This window comes from Pleurodeles waltl, chromosome 4_1 (genome assembly GCF_031143425.1).
Source record: "Pleurodeles waltl isolate 20211129_DDA chromosome 4_1, aPleWal1.hap1.20221129, whole genome shotgun sequence".
Taxonomy (NCBI): Eukaryota; Metazoa; Chordata; class Amphibia; order Caudata; family Salamandridae; genus Pleurodeles; species Pleurodeles waltl.
The window spans coordinates 830,953,811-830,968,179 of NC_090442.1; the positions used below are offsets into that span (position 1 = coordinate 830,953,811).

The 14,369-nt window shown below is 40.2% G+C and overlaps 1 protein-coding gene across 1 annotated transcript in view; it reads left to right on the forward strand.

Moving 5' to 3' along the window:
- Window positions 1-472: 472 nt before the first annotated feature.
- Window positions 473-14,369, forward strand: part of OSBPL8 (oxysterol binding protein like 8) — a 943,374-nt gene continuing 929,477 nt past the window's right edge. The window contains exon 1 of the mRNA XM_069229570.1: window positions 473-538. The gene's annotated coding sequence lies outside the window, so the exon portion shown is untranslated. The remainder of the gene's footprint in view (window positions 539-14,369) is intronic.

The window sequence follows — 14,369 nt, forward strand, 5'->3', positions numbered from 1 at the left end:
TTACTCACCTCATTGCTTTACCGCCTCTAATCAATACGTGTAAGAAATGGCACCCATGCCGCAGACAACAGCACCCAGTATCCAACCAGGAGCTATTGGTTGTAAACAGACGATAACAGGGCTACTCCTCACATTTTCACGCCCCACCCTCCTGTTCAGAACGGCAGGCAGCAGGGGCCCTGTTCGACTTATCTTACCGAGACAGACTGGTCCCTGTCTAACTTACTACCCATGCTCGCCAAGCAGGTCAACCCGCCTACTGTCAGAAGTAGCGGAAAATGCAAGTTCGGACTCCACAGCCAATCGCACTTCAGAATTCTGTACGGCGCACTACGAACGGCTGCGGTGCCCCATACGTCAACGCTGTCGTCTTGCGCTTCAGCAGCACCGCCCACTCACAGGCCACGCCCAGAAGGTGTTCAGGATGGCGATTGGTTGTTATGCGACCCGGAAGTGGTAAAATTACGGACAAATTATATTCGTTAAATAAATCGGAATTTGGGCTATGGACGTGAGGTTGAATTCGTGGACTATCTGTGTAAGTAGTTGGCAGGTAGTCATCGTAGTATGCATTTCATTAGTCTTAGACATTCTCAGCACTCAACCCGTTTTTGTCAGCAGTCGCATCTTTTTCAAACCCTGTGTGGGGGCGCTGAAGCACTTGTTTACTAGGTGATAGTGTAGTATTTAGCTATGAGGTTATTCTTTTGTTTTAATAAAGATGCATATATATCTTCTTCCTCTCCACAACTTAATGAGGTAACAGAATGTAATGAAGGCATCTTTAGAAGGCAAGCGCTGGAGTGGATGGGCACCTGTGTGGTTGAAGAGCTTGTAAAATAAACCTAACGTGTACCATGACGATTTCGGCTATTTTGTACTATTAAGTTACACAGTGTAACGTGCATGGCTGGATGTGTTGTCATTGTATAAGAAACGGTCTATGTCGTGCATGATGACCACTGAGGTGCAGCCATTATGTTATGGGAAGCCGAGCTTTGTTCGATTGATGATGACCGAGGTACGCAGTCCGATTGTAAACTGTCAACATTTGTAAAAGCTCAACAGGTCATTTTATGGTGCTGCTTACGATAATAGTCCACTTAAGTGGTTAATGCACTAAGTTGTCAATTCCAAGAATATTTGTTTACATTTTAAGGTCCTTAGTAGGCAGGACCCTTAACTTTAATGGAGTGAGACATGGTAGAGAGATCTGCTGGGATGGACTTAAACATCACCCCAAATCTCATTATTATTTTGAGATGTTAAAAACAGTCATAATATGTAGGTTATTGGGACCTGCTGTAGTGGACGAATTGAAGTCTTTCACTGGCCAGGATAATCCGTCATTTTGATAATTTTGTAAAGAGAAGACAGTCCTCCTAATGAAAACAACTGAGAAAGCTTCATTTTAGAGAGAATTTAAATTGATGAAGTACCTTGTCTGCAGAATATGTTTTAGTGGAAAAGGCAAATATTTGTTTTAAACAACACCATGGTAAAGAGGTAAGAAAAGAAGGGGGTGAATCTACAGGTTAGGGAATGGGAACAGTAAGGGGTTTGCTTAAAAAGGAGTAAAGAGGGAGGGAAATTAAGGGATTGTAAAAAAATGGGACTGGTAGTAAGTGGTTTGTTTAAAAAAAAAAAAAAGAAAAAGGGGAGAGGTAGTCGAGATTTTCAAAAAAGGAGTAAAAGGTACTTGTATAAAGGAAAATTGGAGGAAGGAAATGGAATAAAGGGTTTCAAAATAGAGTAAAGGAGAAGGGGACTACAAGGAGTTTGTGAAAAGGAGTAAAGTGGGATAAGGAGTAAGAGTTTTGACAAAGGGAGTATAGCCGTAGGGCAGATAAAGGGGGTTGTCAAAAAAGGGTGTGAACCTGAAGCGGTGAGTAAGGGTTTATAAAAGGAGTAATTGAAGTGCTAGGCAGGAAGCAGGGCATGGGGGGAGGGTCTCATCCCCTTTAAAATATACAAAGCGACCAGTGTTTCTTCAATAATGTCTTTCTGCAATTTGATTTTTTAAAACCTGGTGAAAGCCATCCTTAAAGAAAAAAAATTATAATAATGGTTCAACAAAATAAATTCCCCAGAGCCATTTGTTTTATGTTTGTTTTGCCCGCAGCACGTGGAAATGCCTTCATTTATTCTATGCCTGTTCAGTTGGTGAAAGGTTTTTAAACTGCTGTGAAGTGGACATGATCCGTAGCAGTCTTTTCTTAAGTGAGTGTAGGTGCGTCAAGGAGTAGAAGATAATTATAATGCAGCCTGCAAAAACTACAGCCAACTGCTGTTATGGTTTCAGTCTGGGCCACGAGGGTAATACATTGTACTCTTTCGTACTTGCATGTGTACGATGGTTCTACCACTGTCTAGCCATTGAATCACTTTATGCCAGGTAGCACACTGCTTCGGAACCCAAGGGTAGTGTTTTAGTGGTAATTGTTAGGTATTGGGAGTAGTCTTTCATTCTTAAGAAAATCATTCCGTTGCATTTGCTCCAGCTTCTGTGGTGGATAAAATTAATAGGCGTTAGAGCTGCGATCTTCAGTAGGAGGAGGGTATGTGAATTCATACAAGTGGGTGGCAGTACTGGCAGATGAGCTACAGGAGATTAGATATTGTTAGGTTTCAGAGGTATGACTTTTAAAGGGGAGGATTTGATGTGTCAAAAGAAGTGTGTGTAATTCTCAAAACTAAATAGGAATTAGGAAAAAACATGTATGTGACTTAACAAAGCTTGTGCTCAGAGATTGGATGCATGCAGACGATGCATAGTAAGGGGAGGTTCTTTAGGAAGAAAAGGAAAGGCAGTGATTCAAGGTTTTAAGTTGAGGTCAATTTTCATCAAAATACATAGATGTTTTTTATATTTAAGAGTGCATGCAGCAATCTGAGAATGAAATAAATTAGAAAAAAAACACTATTTGCATGTGAGATGGCGCTATATTGGGTACTTCTGATAATTTCTAGAATCAGGCAACGAGGCTATCCCCCCGAAAAGACCACCACTTAGTAGACAGCCACTTTTGCTAGAACAGTTAATCAGCTCATGGGCTGAAAGGGTAAAGTCATGTTCGGAAGCATATATTTGGAAATACCATGAACTCTAGGTTGCACTGAAAAAGCTGCACTAACCTTGTGATCTTAGCAATATATGAGAGTATACAGCGTAAATAACGCAGACATCAAATTATAGATTTTGCAAATACTGGAGCGGATGTCACTTAATGTTTACTTTTTAAGTTTGTCTTGCATTGTTAATTGTGAAAGAGACGAGGGATCCATTTCAGATACCCCTTGATCTGTATGGCACAACAGTGGATTGACAATATCTTCCCCGGGCAATGGAAGTGTATTGCTTATATTTCTGTTTCTGGAGGGTGGAGACCCATACTTTGGAGTGAGGAGGATATAGACCGGGCTAGTTTTAGTAAATTCCATAAGCCTTATTAGGCAGGGGTGTTTATTAGTTCTTCCTGAGCACTGCCATTTGGTAGACAATAGGAATGAAAGGCGAGATTGGAGTTTGTTATACAAGGTGACGAAGTTTCTAGGTCAGACATGTTCCCACTAGCTGCACCAGAAAGGTTAGTAACAGCCAGGTGCAGAGCTCTCATGCATAATTTTGACTGTATTATGTGTACTTCTACTTGGAGGTAGCCCCACTTCTTCCTGGTGTGAGAAACATCAACTGTGACAAAGGCAGTAGTTTGCTATTGCTTTTTCTTAGTTATAGTGTCAAGCAGTGCAAGCTGACTCTCACTCTCAGCCTGCTATGTGCTTGGGCACTTTGGGGGCCTGATGTCCTTTGTACACAACAGTCACTGTGGATATGGGGCCTACTCACCCAGGTCACACACCTGCTCCAGCCTCCCATTAAAGGTCAGGGAGGTTGTGATATGATGCCAACCCTACTGCTCCTCATTGTTATACATATTTATAGAGCGCACGGTTACCCAAAGGTGTCCTGGTGCTAGCTCTAAGTAAACTGAGAAGGCTGACGTCTAATTCCTGAAAAGTTGTGTCTTAAACTCTTTCCTGGATGATAACAGACTTGAGGTGGATCTAATATGGAAAGGTACTTGATTACAAATTTTAGCAGCGCTAATGAAAAAGCTTCTTCCTCCCCAGTTAACTGTTTAAATCTGGATACCACCAAAGTTTTGGTGCCCTCAGACCGCATATTTCTTTGGGCTTGTACCAGTGTAAATTTTGTGTTAGATAAAGGGGGCCTTGATCATGTAATTCTTTGTAATCAGTCCAAAGTGCTTTAAACATGATGCACTGTCTGATAGGTAACCAGTATAGCTTCCTTATTGCAGCGGTTGCTGAGTTAAACTATGGGATCTCGGTTAATAGTCTTAATGCAGAAGTTTGTAGCGTTTTAATTTATTGAGATGTTGTTGATGCATATTGAGATGTAACCCCTTGCAGGAAAGCACCCTAGAGGTGACTACTGTTTTTTGCAAGTTCGAGGGGATAGATTTGAGAATTTATTTATTTATCTTTTTTAATCATTCTCAAAGCACAAAGGTAGCTGAAGGAACTGCGTTTACTTGGCCCCGAAAGTAAGCTTGTTGTCCATTTGACTGCCTATATTTCTGTCCTTGGACACCAGAGTCGGAAGGGTACCCAAATCCTCCAGCCACCAAGCAGCCGACCAAAATGATTTCCAAACAGGATGACTTTAATCTTGTTAAAACTAAGGTTTAAACTATTCTTTCCTATCCAGCTACTGATGGCAAGTGTACAATAGTGAAATCTAGATCCTATACTTTCAACCTGATTTGTTAATGAAACAAAAACGTGCCTGTCATCCGCTTAGGAAGTAAGTGAAAGACCATAAGATTTTATCAATGAAACCAATGAAGATACATAAACATTAAACAGTGTGGGGCTCAGCAAAGACCAATGGGGGAACTCTGAAAGGCAGGGAAAAAGGTTCTGATACAAAGGAATCAAGGGCAAAAGATTGAGTGCGCTCAGAAAGAAAGGAACGGATCAAGGCTAAAGCTGTTAAAACTGTCAATCAAAAGACTGATTGACCGTGTCAAAAGCTGCTGATAGGTCCAACAGCACCAAGTCAGCATTTCCTTCAGTATCTACAGCGGCTCAGATTTTTTTTCTGAGGCTTTAATCAAATCTTTTCAGTACTGTGTCTGCTTCCAAAGCAATGTTGGGTTAAATCAAGAAGCTGATTATCCTGAATAATATTGGATAGTTGAGTGCTTACAGCTTTTTCTATAAATTTAGCTGGTAATGGAAGATGTGAAATAGGGTAAAAGTTGTTTGGATCGCTGTTACTCGGATTAGATTTTTTTTTTATCAAGGGAAGGATGAACCCCACTGTCCATGCTTTATAGAATTGACCTGATTTTAATATCTTATTAAATATTTAGTTAGGTTTCCTGCGATAATATGAGAAGCAAGTTTGATCACGCATGGTGTACCTGGGTCTAAAGGAGACCCAGATTTGGCTGCTTGAATTTGACTCAGAACTTGTTCCACCGTTAATGGATTAAATTCCAAGAAGGGAGTGGGTTACTATCATGTACCTCGTGCCCAGCCTCTCCCTTCCCCATTTCCCCTGAATGTTATGAACCTGTTGTATTCTGTGCACACTTTTATTCTGCACGATATTTCAAACAAAAAGCCGCTACATAGTACAGAACAGTTCCTTTCTGTGCAGACCGTTCTCAAGAGTGTAAACTTCAATAAGGTTACGCTGGTACCAACAACAAAACCACATTTATGTTGGTTTCAGAACTCATCAAAACCCTTGGACATGTGCATTATCATACACAGATGAGAGTGAAACACAGAAGACATAATTTACCTCCGTGCTGTTTTGTTAAATCCCAGCTAGGCATCTTCTAAAGGTTACCAGTGAATAAACAGGTATTGTTTTAAGATTTGGTGCACAGAGCTCTTGCTGCGCTTTGCCGGAGTATCTCTGCTCTCATTTCCAGCCCTAAATGCTGTCTCGCATCCTTTGTTCCTCTTCTCGTACACTCTTGGTTGTGCTCATGTTCCCTCAAACCAGAGGAGGCATAATCTTTCTTGGTTCTCGCTTTTCTTCCCGATACACCAGATGTAAAAAACTGTCAAAGTGAGTGAAGAGCGCTGCACAGTAAAGCCAGAACTATTGGAATTGCTAACACTTGTTTGACTTTAAGATGCTCATCTGCTGCATTGTTTCTCAGGGACAGTTGACATATAACATAGACTCTTCCTAACTAGGACACATTACACAGACTCTTCCTAAGTAGGGCACATTGCATCTGTGCACTCCACAGCCATACATTCCACCACATGCCTCTGATAACTGTGAAGTTCCAGAGAGCGACGGGCACCAGTTCACTGTAATAATTTTACTAACCTAAGTAGCACACAAAAAGCAGTGCCTCAAGTTGCAAGTGATCAAATGAATAAGTAGTGCTATTTTTAAAGTTGATTTTTACTATTGGAATTCACTCTAGACTAGTGGCTCTTAACCTGTGATACGGGGGCCACGAATCCTACTCAAGGGGTTTGCTACTGCTTAGAAAATTAGGTAATATTAAGTGATCAATAACTTGTGTATAAATAAAGAAAATGTAAAATTGGAAATGTTTAATGTTCAGTAAATGGTAGGGAATTAGAAGCCTAACATCTAATTGGTATTCTCGTATTGATTCGTGGGAGGAGTGCAAGTGCATCAAACAGAATTTAGTATGGACAATGAGTGGCCTCAATTGAATTTAGAAATGGTCCAAACTTTCCATTACAACTAAAGTTTTGATTTTTTATATTTGTGAATTAAATAAAATATTTCCTAATTTGTGTTTATTTATTATAGTGAATGCTCGTTTCTATATTTTTGGTACATAATTTTGTACTTAACATCATAAAATGTTTAGGTCGGGGATCTCTACTTCCAATAGTGTTTCACTGTGGTTTCCTGTTTTCTAGTAATGATTTCTGTGGGATACCCAGAAGTCAAAAGGTTAAGAATCACTGCTCTGGACAATTAACTGATAAGATCAATGTGTTTGAACGCCAGCAGCAGATCTAGCTTAACTCCACATGTTAATAAGAGTCTGTCTTGTATGATTAAGTAGCTGAATATTATGTGCTCTCACATTTGACAAACTTTATTATTTTGGGGTTTGCATCTGAAGTCTCACAAATGTAATTTATAAAAAAGGTGCCCCCTGAGAGTCATCAGATGTGTCACTGGACTTTTAATGAAATTGTGAAAGTATTTCTTGGTAGGCTGAGGCGTTTTTGAGTAACTTGTGGCCGTCTATCACAATTGTGCAATACTTCATCCAGCATTACACTGCCTATAGCAAAAATGACTTGGGGAACATGGTAGAGCTGAACTGGTCAAGGTGTGACTAATCAGGCAGGGGAATGAAAAAAAATTCGGAATGAATGCAAGTTAGGTTACTTATTATATATTTATAAGGTGCACATTTTGCCGCCAGAGCTGTGGTTGGTTTAAGTAGTTTCTTGCATTTGGATGCCTTTGCACATTGGTGTCCAGTGGTCACAAGCTGAGGTTGGTAACTGGTAGTGTGATGATATTTGATGTTTCATTGTCGATATTTAAGATGTGTTAGGAGTTAGGGGAGCCCTGAAGTCTAAATACGAATATTATGTGCTAAACAGACAATTTTGGTTGTATATAGCTTGGTGGGTTTTCATGAGTTCGGTTAACTGGAATTAGTGGGAGAGTCTGTGGACTTGACTGCCTTATCGTGACTGGTAGGTGGGTGTTTTGAGTTTCTTTCAGATTTGTACTGTAAATAAGTACTTTTAAACACTGCTTTGGGCAAGTAAATCAGTTCATGCGTTTGTCCATGAAATAAAAGCTTTTGACATGAGTTGGAGCTAGCAGTGCTACGAGAAATGGATACCTGGGTGGGTGACATATCTACCATTGCTGCTGATTAATTTTCTCCACACAATTCTGGTTGTATCTCTGAGTGCAACCATTTTGGATTTGATGAGCAAGGTGGATGCATCCTTGCATTTTTGAGTGACTAGAATTACATTTCTGACAATAAACTGTGCCCAAACCATGTTCTTCTTAAGTTAAGTTAGGTTTTGGTGCTGGAGGTAACCCCCCGGAATACATTGTTGGTCCATGTGCATATATTTTAACAAAGTATAAAAGTGCCTCCTGGGTGAGAACCTATGATTTTAGTGGCTGGTAATGCTTAGGAAAGGTGCAGAGGGCAAACTCCTTGTGCCGATTCTGGAAAAAAGGTACTGGAGACAAGAAGCACAGATGGGCAATTGTCAACAGACCTTTACAGCGTGGAGATATTTTAGACAAATAAACAAAGTAAGGGATGTCTTTTAGAAGTGACGTTCTGTTGTCTTTAACCAACATAAAGAAGGTACTAAAGTCGCAGCCCAAGATGGCTGGGTAGTTAAGGAGCCCAAAACCAACAAAATAATGCAGTTGGAACAAAGAAAATGGACAGCCACAATTAGGTACTCATTACTCACCGAAGTAGACTCAGAGGAAAGGATGGGAGCTGCATACTTTCTGCCATTAAAACTCTTAGAACTTGATCAGGCTTACTTGCCATGTACGTCACCCAGAGTGTAACGGCGCATGAGCTACATGCTCTAGGCAGGGTGTGGGTGAGACAGTGCTGCTAAAGGCAGTGTGATTAGCCATGGCCCAGCTGGGCGCAGCAGCGAACAGCAGTGGCCGTTGAAAAGCGCTAGGCCTGGGCACTAAATGATATGCTGAGAATAACTAAGAGCCTGCTGCTGGAGTGCTCGTGCTAGCCTGTTAGGCTTTGGGTAAAGAAGACCACTCACTTGAACACCGGGTTTCCTGCAGACCTTTGGCTTGGTGAGAAGGCAGTGACAGCCGTGCATCAAGCTCAAGGTGTGGACCTCTGTGGTTCATGGCAGCAGTTGCAGGTGAGCACCGGGCCATATGAAAGAAGAAAACAACCTGTGAGACTGAGAGCCTATCTTTGGAAAGATCAATATGGACCACAGTAGCTGCCTATAGACCCAAAAGGATAAGGGTATCGAACATTAATGTGCAACAGTGTCCTAACTGATATCATTACGAGTCAAAAATCATCATTTATGCAATACTAAAAAATTTATTGTATGATCTCGTAATTTAATATAGGTCAAAAGTCAACATTTATGCAATAGCAAATAATGTATTGTACACTGCAAAAAGGAGTCGTCAAATAAAATATAACCATAATAATGCAATATATACAACAAGATTTTTCTTACCCCTGAGTAACTATATGCCGCATACACATTCATTAAAACCAGTGCAATAAGTGCTCAGTGCAGTGTGAACATAGTGGTCAACAATTGTATTGATGGCGCAAGAAAAAGAGGGGAATCACAAACACGAGACAAAGCAAAAACAATCTAAATATATGTGCAGATTTCAAAATATTGAAGAAACTAAACACCGAAGGAAAGCAAGGGATTTTGCACATATGGGTCATTCAGTGAAAGTATCTCTCAGCCAGTTAGCTATTGGTGGCGTTTTGACCCATATCTCATTAGAGGGTTATCATCAGGACAGGGAACATTTAGATCAAGCACATTAAAATAAATGCTGTGTTACAGAGGGAAAATATCAATAGGCTAAAATGTTTTAGCAATCCATCAAAAAATCATATATAATTAATCATCAAGTCATATCCAGTGTAAAGTACACTCCATGTGTTTTCCAGCTGTCTTCCTCTGTACTTCCCTCCCCCTAACACACACAGTGTCTGCTTCTCCCAGCCCCCTCCATGTTATGCTCCCCTTTATGTACTCCTGCATTGGTTTCTCGTCCATGTGGTCTCCTCTTCTCCACCCCTTCATTTCACATTGCTCTTTTTTTTGTACTTTGCTCCCCTTCAGCACTTTGCTTTTTGTAGTTTGCTTTCTCTACCGGCGCCCTTTGTTGCTCCCCCACCTGCGTCCCCTGTGCTGTTACCTCAACCGTGCCTCCCTGTGTTGCTTTCTCCCCTGCATCCCCGCTTTGTTTCTGCCCCCGTTGTTGTGTCTTCCGACACCGGTCTTAAAAATATTTTGCAGGTTTATTATTTTTTTTAAAGTTACCGATCCGGCTCGGATCGGTAACTACGAAGAAAACAGCTGTGTTGTTTTGTAGGTGTGCTAATGAGCGATACTACACCTACAAAATGACAAAGTGGATCGCATCAAATGTGTGCATTTATTTATTGATTTTATTCATTAATTGTTGCACAGCATCGGGGGTGCTGTGCAGCATGGCTAAAACAATTGGCAAAGCCAATAAGTCCCAAGGCGGGACCAATTGGCTTTGCCAGTAAGTGCTTGTTTGGTATTGCTCTATTTTGCAAACAGCCTAGGAGCAGATTCGTTGCTTTCACTGCAAAACGATTTTCCAGTTCCTTTCTAGTCCGTAACTGGCACGAATTGAAGGCTTTCAGCATTGTAAAACCAGAAGAAGGTATTGCCATTTGTTTCAGTGTTCATATAGGACCTCAATGAATGAATCAATGAATGAAAATAAGTTAATTGCACCTCATCTCCACTTCGACTCCCCTTAGGTAGCTTCACTCACATCTCTACAGACATTTACTGCCGCCTCTAATTCTATTCTTTCTCTCACTCTCCAGAGCCCCAAATCGTTGTAGAGTGACTGACCAATGACATGTCGGTGCTAAGCCAAACACTGAAAATAAATAATGTCCCAGATATGTGTCCTTTTATTGGTTGAATGGTTTAGAATTTTTTTTGGCATATGGACTTGGTTACAAACTGTTGTGAGTTGTAGGTCGGCCTGGGGTGTATGCAAAGTCGAAGTACTTTCATTAGAAACATTTTGGATGTACTTTTGCCTGAGTTCAGAGATAGTGATATTTTAGGTGGCAGTTGGCTTTTTCTTGTTGTGAAAGATAGACAGGGGACTTTGACGTTTGCAGGATTTATGCCAGTGCTAAAGTCTCTGTCAGCAACTCCTTGCAACTATCTGTCTTTGGCCTGCTTTAAGGAAAGACTTTCTGTGACAAGTGTGCATCGATCCTGTCAATGCTTCAACTAGCAACAGAGATGCACGTGAGCAGATAATTGAAACACGATTCTTGACTAGCACTGCATCCATATCTATTCTAAATTGTCCTCTTTCTCACCAACGGCTTTATTCCATTTGATGGTGCTCAGTCATTTCAAAGTTCTGCTTTCAGTGTATTCGAGGTTAAGCCTGAGACCTGCTGACCTCAGCCTGACTAATATATTAGATCGATGAAACCCATTTCCGGGCTGTTTTTAACAAAACATCCAATTCATGGTTTAAAAGCCTGCCTTTTCCCACACCCATTGTTTACTGTATTTTCTGATACAATTAGTGAAAACAGCTCCTCTTCAACCATTACATAGCATAGTCATGTAACGGTGGATCAGACGCATAGATTCCTTGTGCAGTCTGAAAAGCACCTCTTTGGAAACGTGAAGTGTTTCTAAACGTATACTTTTTAAATAGTGGTTTCTGATTTCTCGTTTAAGATTCCCCATCCTCCTAATTGATCTCCAATTGGGGATTTGTTACTGATTCCCTACTGTGTAAATTATCCAGCATTCATAGTGTTCTTAGATCTTGATTTAATTTCAAACTTTCAGGCTGGAAGTCCTGAGAGATCTCATTAACTATCCTATTAAAAAGAACAGCGTTTCTTCACCCCCAGAGAAATAAGCGTGCAGCAAGAGAAGGAATCGTTGTGTGAATAGGGAAGCTAAAAGAAGTATATATGTAAATGTTCGAGCTAAATAAGGTTCCGGATCTTTTGAAGAGCCCAGGCTCTAGTGAGAGTTTTAAAGGAAGGCACATTGAAGTGTAATATACTAGAGATTTCTTGGATGTGCACTTTCTTCCACCATGTATCCTCTTGGTCAATTGATAGCGAAACCGCAACCAAGAACTGCTTCTAAACTGTAAATGAAATGGATGTGTTTTGGGAAATTGTGTGCCTTGAATGTGCTTGGCAATCTTTTCAGGTATCCAACCACACAGTGTGCTTCATTACCTATTGTCCTGTACTGGCAAACCCCAGGTACTAGTGAAAGTCTTCTTAACTTTGGGGATGCTAGTCTATCAGAAGTGGTCCGAGCAGTGTGATATCCATTCTTTACAATAGGGAAGAAAAACAAATCAGCAAAGAACATAAATGGCCATGAATTTTCTGGTGCACTATGAAAAGAGATTTTAATGACAATGTTTTTATTTTTTATTTTTTTTATTTGACTACTTCTAAAAGCCTATTAAACATAATCATAGTGTTTAAGGCAAAACACCTGTGCTGCAGAGATGTATTGTCACTTCAAATAAAGCAACAGCTTATGGGAAAAATCCTTCCATGGGTATTTGTGTAATCTACGTTTGCCAGTACTGGTAAACATTTTAAGAAAATCTGAGAAACTGGAAGTTGTTTGCGAAATGAAAGATCTACATTACGCACATTCATGATCTGATAATTGTGACCCCTGAATGCACATTCAATATCTGGTCATTGTAACTTCTGACTGTACAAGTAGCTCGAGAGCCTTCACATTCTTACGCGCCGGCAAGGTCATTGGGACTTGTCTTAAATGTAGAAGGGCTGTTTGTTGTGTCACATCAAGTCATTGACTTCTAGAAGGGAAATTGAGAGCACACACTGGGTTCTTATTACCCAGTTTCAAGTCTGAGAAGCAGCTGCATATCATTTGTAACTGATACAATGGACGCGAAAGGCATGGTTTAATGTGATCAATGGAACCATGTATATGTTAAGAGTCCAGAAGCCCAAACCGTTGGGTAAGTTGAAGATGATCATCTGAAGTGGAGCTTGAAGGAATGAGATCATCACAACCTGAGATCTTTTTGCTTGATGGCCTTGTCAATACCACTGCTGAGTCATTAAGCCCCGCTTCATGCAGTGTATCACTAATAGTTCAGTAGTCAATATTGTTAAAGCCCACTGATGGATCGAGCAAGATCATGACCATGCCACAATGTTCATTGAGATCCATTCTCAAGTTAGATAGAATTTCAGCAATGAATGGCTCTACTTGATCCTGAAGCTTGTATAACTAAAGCAGATTTGATATTGGCCTTTAGTTAAACAAATATCCTTGGTGGGCAATAGATTCCTTCATGAGAAGGGGACGAGACAGTCTGCTTGAGGTCCTGGGAAACCTGCAATCAATAATAGGTTAGTTAATTCAGTCACTCAAATGTCATCTCTAAAGTTGGACAAGACCACTGAAATATGTCAGACACACATCTTTGGGAGAGCACAGGTACTTTGTTTTAAGACAAGGAAATTGGCTAAAGTGAAACAGGTTTCGGAGTTCTGATAGAATAATTGACTGACTGTACCTTGGGCGCTGTGGTATTGTTTGCAGCGTTAATTTCAATCTGGATTTACTGATGTATGTTAAAATATATTCTTTTGATCAAAGACACAGAGATGTTGAGACTTTTGGACCTCTTTAATTTGGATTTGGTGGAAATCAAAATTCGGAGTATTTTCGAGATTCCTTTTACTTCCTTTATTTGGAGCAAGTTTTATAATGTGCTCCGGAGGAAAAATGGCTTGAGTGTATTGCTTTTTTCTTTTCTTTTCCCCCTTTCTTTTTTTTTTTTTTTTTTTATAATCACAGATACTTCTGAAAGGTTACTTTTTTTGTGCTGCATTTTAAGTAGCCTGATAATTTCTGTCAAGTGCTTATTTACTTTTTGTTAAATTGTTTTAACATAAATAGTTTCATGTATTTTCCTGCTGCAATGGCTTTGTGTTGCTGCAAGGTTTTTTTTGTGTAATCCAGCTGCCTGCTAGCTGATCCAGATGTTTGTGGGTTATATTCCAATTAGAGATTCAGGTGTATGATTGTATTCAAGAGTTCCTTAACAGAAGGTTTCCATGATCACTTGCTCATCTATTTTGGAACATCTTAATGATACGTAGGAGGAACAGGGTATCTTAAAAAAATGGGTTTCTGTTTGAGTTGCTAGTCAAACTGGGCATTGTGAGCACTGCTAGTTGACAAATCTTCTGAACAGAATAGCAGGTTAGACCTGAGCTCCGCCATGTGGAGCTGCCCCTCTTATGGTTGCATGAGGCATACCAGGTTTGCTAAGATGATTTTCATGTTTGCCAAATGTTGAAGAGATATCCTTTTATTAATCACCTAAGTTCATTAAGTTATTCTTGGAAGGGAAAACTTGGCAACTCTGTCTGCAGTTTCACCTGTAAATGACATATGAGGCGGAAGTCCCGTGAATACCAGTAGGAACTGTTTTGTATTTTATACCGAGTTGTTGCATTGAACTAGCAATATGCATACTTTTTGATTAACACTAGTGTTATGTATTTGTC